Source organism: Anopheles bellator, chromosome 1 (assembly GCF_943735745.2).
Source record: "Anopheles bellator chromosome 1, idAnoBellAS_SP24_06.2, whole genome shotgun sequence".
Classification (NCBI taxonomy): Eukaryota; Metazoa; Arthropoda; class Insecta; order Diptera; family Culicidae; genus Anopheles; species Anopheles bellator.
This window is the reverse complement of record NC_071285.1, coordinates 658,187-665,082: the sequence shown is the minus strand read 5'-3', so window position 1 is coordinate 665,082 and position 6,896 is coordinate 658,187. Positions and strand designations below refer to the sequence as shown.

The 6,896-nt window shown below is 50.6% G+C and overlaps 1 non-coding gene across 1 annotated transcript; it reads left to right on the top strand.

Annotated features, from left to right (window-relative positions):
- Positions 1–297: 297 nt before the first annotated feature.
- Trnav-cac (transfer RNA valine (anticodon CAC)) lies at positions 298–370 on the top strand. Its single transcript has one exon. It is a non-coding gene; the product is annotated as a tRNA-Val (tRNA).
- The last annotated feature ends 6,526 nt before the right edge of the window (positions 371–6,896 follow it).

Below are 6,896 nucleotides of genomic sequence, written 5' to 3'. Positions count from 1 at the left end.
TCTTTTGTTTCACCAGCAGACGCCACGCGTGTATGTGCCGAGCCTTAGGAGAGCGCGTCGTAGTCCTGGCGGCGGCGGTTGAGGACGGTTGTTGGTCCTCCAACACAGCGCAGTGAGAGTGCCAACGTTTTCGACGGCGACACCGGCGCCGCTGCCGGTGAAATGTGTCAGAAATTGCACTAACATTAGTGTTGCGTTCCTCGCGGGCGTTCCGCGAAATTCAAAGGACTTTAATGCTGGTTTCGCCCATCACTGCCTTTGGGCTTTGATGGCAAGCCGGCCGGGATCGGTTCAAGCGTTTCCGTAGTGTAGCGGTTATCACGTCTGCTTCACACGCAGAAGGTCCCCGGTTCGAACCCGGGCGGAAACACAAGCACAGACAGAAAGAAAGGAGGGAGCAGTCTTGTGTTTTTTATGCCGACTCACTGCAAACAGAGCAAGGGAGAGAGTAAGGTTTGGACTGCTACTGACTATAGCTACTACTAGGGCTTCTACTAAATCTCTTTCAGTCATTCGACGATTCTCCAAAAGGATATCCTGTATTTTTCCCACGACTACAGGTGTTAAATTCAGCAGCACTTTCAACATTCGTTCATGAATTTCCTTTGTTTTTAAACTTTCCAAAAATATAAATTTAGTCGTTGTACCATACTTTATTTTTTCATTGTAAAAAAATCCCCTGAATGTTAGAGAACGGCAAACCTTATTGAACAACCCAGTATTATACCAATTCTCAAACATATTAAATTAGTGAGTTAGATGCTTAAGAAACTATTAAGCTAAGTATGTAACAATGGCAAAATGTTAAAACCAAAAAGACAAAGAGCAAACCCCAAAAGAGACCTCAAATAAGCCTATACATTTTACGGTAAAAGTACAAAAAACATTAGAAAACATAGCAAACCGCCGCTCCGATTCGCCGACCATCACCGTACCACTTGGCAAAGATCCCTCAGGGACCCTCAGGAAAAACCGGCCACCTCTGTGTGTGGTGTTGGTCCACAACAATCCCTGGCCGGAGATAATGCGGGTCTGCACACACTGTGTTGCACTCTTTCGCGGGCAGAGAAAGGTGCATCGAAGGCGCGTGTATCCAGAGGCCTCCACCGGCATGTGGCCACCACCATCACCATCACTCTTCCGTCTGGCTCTCTCTCTCTCTCTCTCTCTCTCTCTATAGGAGTACCTTGCGTGTAGGGACCTGCACCCGAGAGCTCAACGTTCCTCGTCGTCGTCACCAGGGCTGCTGCTGATGGCCAGATAAGCCTGCGTTTGATGGTGTGCCCTCGAGCACATGTCCCGGAAGTCGGGGCTCTTTCGCCCGGAACGGGGTAGCTGCTGCTGGTGCCGTCAGTCAGTCTGCTTTCGACTGCCGGCTGCCGCCACCATCCGGCGCTGGCGCTACCGGCCAGGGCAGGCTGGAGAAGTTTTCCGATCTCTGCGCTTGATGTATGTGATGTTTGGGTGTTTTTTGGGTGATTTCCGTTTCGGGTGGTGTCGGTTGGGGTTGCTTTTTTTTTTGGTTGTGTTTGTTTGGCTCCGAGTTCTAAATGAGTTGTACTGGAGGGAAGGACCAGGGCTGGGCTGGGCTGGGCCGCGAAGGTAGAAGGCCTTCGCGGAAACCCGGATCCGTAGGATTTCCAATCGCCCGCCCCGTCTCTAGAGGTTAGCCGAGGTTCGAATATCGATGTTTTAGAGCGGAGCGAGTTCTGTCGCGCGGAACAAAAACTCGGCCTAGTTCTATTGCATTTTTTTTTGGAAGGATCGTGTTTGGGGTGCGTTTTTTCTGGTATGGAGAGTTGCCCCGGAGGCAAGCAATCATCGCAGGCCCCCCTAATGCCCCTCCCGAACCGAGGATAAAAAAGGGCAGAGGGACGTTTGCTCGCACCGCGCGTACCGTGGCCAAAGAAAACAGGTCAACGTCAAACGTCGGCAACAGGAAAATTGATTGTACCGAAGTTCGGAACAGTGATCAATCATGATTTTTGTGCGCACACACTCGGCCGTGAGCTTTGCCGTTCCTTACGCCGTGCGCCCCGCAGCTTTGTTTCACCTATCCGCGTCGGGGCCCTGGGTGCTTGGTCCTGACATCCTTTTTTCCCCGGGAATTTTTTGTGTGGATCGCTTTCTTTGCCTCGCGTGTTTTGCTTTGCCAAATGGTTTGCATCGGGGGTCAGGGCTCGGCGGGTGTTCTAAGGCGGCGGCCCGTGGAAAGCGATCCAGGACACGGTGTCGAACGGATTGTTGATTGAACTTCGAAATGTGCGATTGATTGAGTGAACGGTGGATTTCGGGGCTAGAAGGGATGTCCGGCTGGCCGGCCGGTCGGTCCGGCCGGAAGCCGAAAGAGGACGTCCGGCGCCTCGGGTGTTCCCACTGGAAACGGTTAATGCTCTGTGGACGGTGGCACCGTCGATTGAATCGATTCCAATTTGTTCCCTTTTTCCCCCCCATCAAAGGACGGCCGTTGGATCCCCGAGGACGATTGAGAGTTCTGCGTTTGAGAGTTCGGTTTTAATTTTGCTGCTTTTTTTTTCGTTTGGTCAGGTCCTCAGGATGCGATTCTTGGCGGTTTTTTTTGGTTCGGGATGCTGCCCCAAAACGCCAAACGGCAAAACTGGTTTTTTCGGGGCTCGTACTTCTCTGCCGCTCGTCACACGATGCCAGATGACGATTGCAGATTAATTAAGGGAGCAATCGTTTCGCACTAGCCCTAGCCGGTTCACCGGGACGGTCCGTGCCGGAAGCCCACTCGGTTGATGAAGCATTTCGGCGATCTGTTTTCAATGGGTCGTAAAATTATGCAAAGCCAGATCCAGGAAATGCATCGATTCGAAGTTTTCGGATGGTTTTCCCGAACGGATAATTATGAAATTGGTTTGAATGCAAACGGAAGCAGCATTATAGTGCCCAAAGGGATAATTAAAGGAACTTTAAAAGTTTTGCTTTGCTATATAATTTTGTCAGTGAATTATAGCGAAAAAGGTTAATTAAATTAACACATTTTGTAATTAAAACATAAAGCAATTTTCGATATTACTAAAAACGTTTAAAAAAAAACCCAAGGTCAACGGTAATGTTTGTTAGGGTTTAAGGCACGTGTTGTGCCCGAAATGGCGTAGTATTTTAATCCACTCAATTCAATGTTTAGTAACTACCGCTGTCAGCAGCACTTGATGAGTTATTTATTCTTATTGCCATTACCGGAAGCACTCGCGAAACTTTCAAGCACAACAGCAATCGACCTCAACTCCACCAACAGGTGTTAGACATAATTAATTCCAAGTAAGTGTGCAAAAGAAACCGATGAGCCCGCGGATTGTGGCGCCGGAAGCACACCGGCCCAAGTAGCTTCTAATCCCGACACCACCAGACCGTGGACCTGATCTTGCCTTGCCGTTCGAAAGTGCCCGAGGATCCAATAATCCGCCTCACATAAATAACCTTTCGATACACACGGTCGGGTGGCGGTGGCGCAGGCGGAATGCCGTGTAACTAGGGCACCCTCTTTCCGGTCCGATGTCCTGAGAAAAACCCGGCACCGCGAGAAGTTCCGCCAAGTGTCGCAGCACAGGCCTACAAAAGGATCGAACTACTACTACCTCCGTAGTAGCCTTCAGCCTTCCGTCGCCGTCCTGGGGCCTGGCATCGGTTAATTGAAATTTTAAATTAAAACTTATCAATTCCAATAAATTGTACTGTGCGCCACCGGAAGGAGACATAAATTGCAACTGTCTCTTCCGGGCTTCCGCCAGCCAGTGGTGCCGGTGGTGCTGGCTGCCCGGAACCGGAAGGCGGTGTAAAATTGGTTCAATTTGAATGAAAAACTTCTCCGAATCGGCCCGGCGCGCTGGAGCAGACGGGATCGGGACGAGAAGGACGCTTTCTTGGTCCCCCAGCCCGGCCGGTCGGTAGTTCGCCTCAGCAAGAACTTTGGGGTCCAATCTGCTCCTGCTGCCGGTGTGCCACTCGGTCCGTTCGTCCTTTTTCCATGGCCCGGTGGGTCATGGCACACCCGGCCCGTGGCACATGGAGTGGCGTGTAAGGACTCCCTGTAGGTTTGCTCTCCGCCGGCCGGCCGTGCCATCCGGAAGGTTGTTTGACATGCACGGGGACCCTGAAGCCTCAAGATGTGATCCAAACGGGGGGTGGACTCCAAAGATTGAGTCGAAAGGCAATGAACGGCAGCCCGGAAACCAATTGGTTCAATGTGGTGCCCCCGGGCCCGGGCTCAGGGCCGCGGCTGACGTGGTGCCGGGAGCCACGAAGAGTCTAAAATAAATAAAAACTCCAACTCCGAACGACACTTGCTGCCGGCCGATCGTTTGGCGATGGTTTTTCCCACGCCCACCGGAACCCGAGAGAGAGAGAGAGAGAAAGAGAGAAAATCGATGGCTCTTTTGTTTGTGCGAAAAAGGTATTTTTTTTGTTATTATTTGTGTCAATTGAATGTGACCGTACTTATTGGGGTTTCTCTTACCTAACTTTGCTTATGTTTTGTTTGTTAACACTGGTTTGTTTTAATTCAAGTGTTTTCTTTTTTCAATTTTAATTTTCATTGATTGTCACCTCATTTTCATTTTCTTTACCTGTTTTTTACAATTGTTTCCATGATTTTTAATTTTGGAAGAGTTTCTCCTCTTTTTATGCTTCTTGAAGTTAAATAGAACATCTTTCTGATAATACCTCACAATACATATTGAAATTAGCACGAAACGGGCTTCTTGGAGCAAGACAAATATGCTTCACTCTTTCGATTCTTTTTCCTTGCAAGGGTGCCGAACATAAAGCACCGGGAAATCGCAGAAAAATGTCGGCCGGTTGCTGGTGGTGGGTCTGCAGTTCGGTTTCACATAAATTTACTCTCGGCCCCCGAAAATGGCCTTGGGGGCCGCCGAACACATTTGGCAGTGGCGCGCTCCCCAAACTTTCGTTATTAGTTTGGACGTTAAAAGAATCGTTTTATTTTATTTCATTTTTTTCCGCTTCCGTTTCCCTTTTCGGGTTGTGCGTGCACTGGCGGTGGCCGTGGCGGTGGCAAGGAGGACGGGTTTTGGCGTTCACCTTCGCCCAGTGTGCACCAACTGGCGGAAAGTGCCACCGCGCGCCAGCTTGAACTGTCGTCATCATCGATGTATTTCTCTTGGTTCAGGGTGCGCCACCCCGCCCAGGCACCCACCAGGACTGCTGGCCGGGCGGACACGCCCGCATTAATTCTTTCAGTCACAGCTGTTTCCGTCCCATGCAAAACCGGAGTTTTCCTTCACCTCCTTCGGGGCACTCGGGGCGCCCGAAAAGCACTTTGAACGGATTCCACCGGGGAATGTCCGCCGCCGGCGCCGAAGGTCCTTTCTTGTTGGTCCCTTGGAACCCCCGGTTTTGCTGCGTGCTGCAGCTGCAGTAAGAATGATTTCCGGGTCCGCCGGTCCCGGGAGTCCGGGCTTTTTGGCCTGCAGCTGTGACCGTCCCGGGCCTCGCCGTCGTCGACAGGTTTCGAAGATGATTACCACGACGGGCAGCAGCAGCCCGACCCGAAAAGCACGAAACGACATACCGGGCGGGGAGGGGTTGAGGACCGTGATCGCCAACCGGCGCCCCACGCCGTCTCCTTGCCGCGCTGGTGACTAATGGACCATTTTCCGTCTCGGCACTCGGGAATATGCGGATGCGACCGGGCAACATTTGCGGTTTATGCGAAAATCTCAGACAGTTTGCTGCTGCCGGTGCCCGAAACTACCCGGGCGCGGCGTGGCGGCGCTGGCTGCCGGGCATGCAGTGGACCCCCGGACCTTTGAGGTTAGCAACAGAGCGGTGCACAACCGTGTTGTGCGTGTCGAAGCTCCTTCTGTGGGAACGGGTTTCTCCAGGCCGCCCCCGGATTGTGTCGTCTGGACCGACCGAAACCCCGATTCTGTGTGTTTGCTGTTTTTGCACATGTTTCCGTTATGTTCGATTTTGCTAATTTCAACTTTGCACAATTACACAAAGCCCAGCGGCCCAGTGTGCGGACTATCAATGTATGACACAAATTTGCTTTGCTGGAACCGATACGATTGTGTTTTCAGTTTTTTATCTTAATGTATTTTAATATCCTTCCTTTTTTCTTTATTTTCATCAGTTTTAGTAGTGTTTCTGCTTCATTTAACACGTTTGCGATAAGTTTTGTGATAAGATTGTGATTTTAGTTTGTTTCTTTTATTTTTTTTAATGTTCATTTTTCATCATTTTTATCAGTTTTAGTAGTTTTTCTGCTTCATTTATCGCTTTTGCATATGTCCAAATGTCATTTGTTGATTCTTTCCTATTCTATTCTTTTCTTTTGTAGTTTATTCTTCGATAATCGAAGTTTCCCAGAGTTTATGCTCGCTTTTTGTTCAAAATCTCTCAAAATGTTGTTTTCTGTTGTCTGTTGCTGGTTAATTGCGTCCGAAAGCGCAGATTTCAGTTCATCCACCTCTTGCGGTCGACACAAAGCATCTTTTCGGGTCACACTACATTCAGAGTGTCGTTTTATCTCTCACATTCAGCGTGCGCTTCGCTTGCAGCTTCCACCTAAGTCCGAGTTCCCCTAATGATCCGAATTGGGGGGCTCGTGTGCCCCCGCCCAGTTCACACGGTTCTTGTCGAGCATCGCTGGGAAAGGTTGCACTCGTTGCCCGAAAAGCCTCGCTACGCACGCAACGCGTCCCGTCCACTGCCGGGAAGGGCCGCTGCTGGGTGATTTCGATTTGATGCGAAGAGAACGAAAAACCCCAGCACCGAACTCTAATCCACCATTCCGACACGTGGGACGACACGTAGCGTGAAATGTAATGCCTTCGCTTCGGTTCGGTCGAATCGCCCGACCGACTGGGAGCACCGGAGCCTGGGTGGACCGGATCCTCGGAGCGACCCGG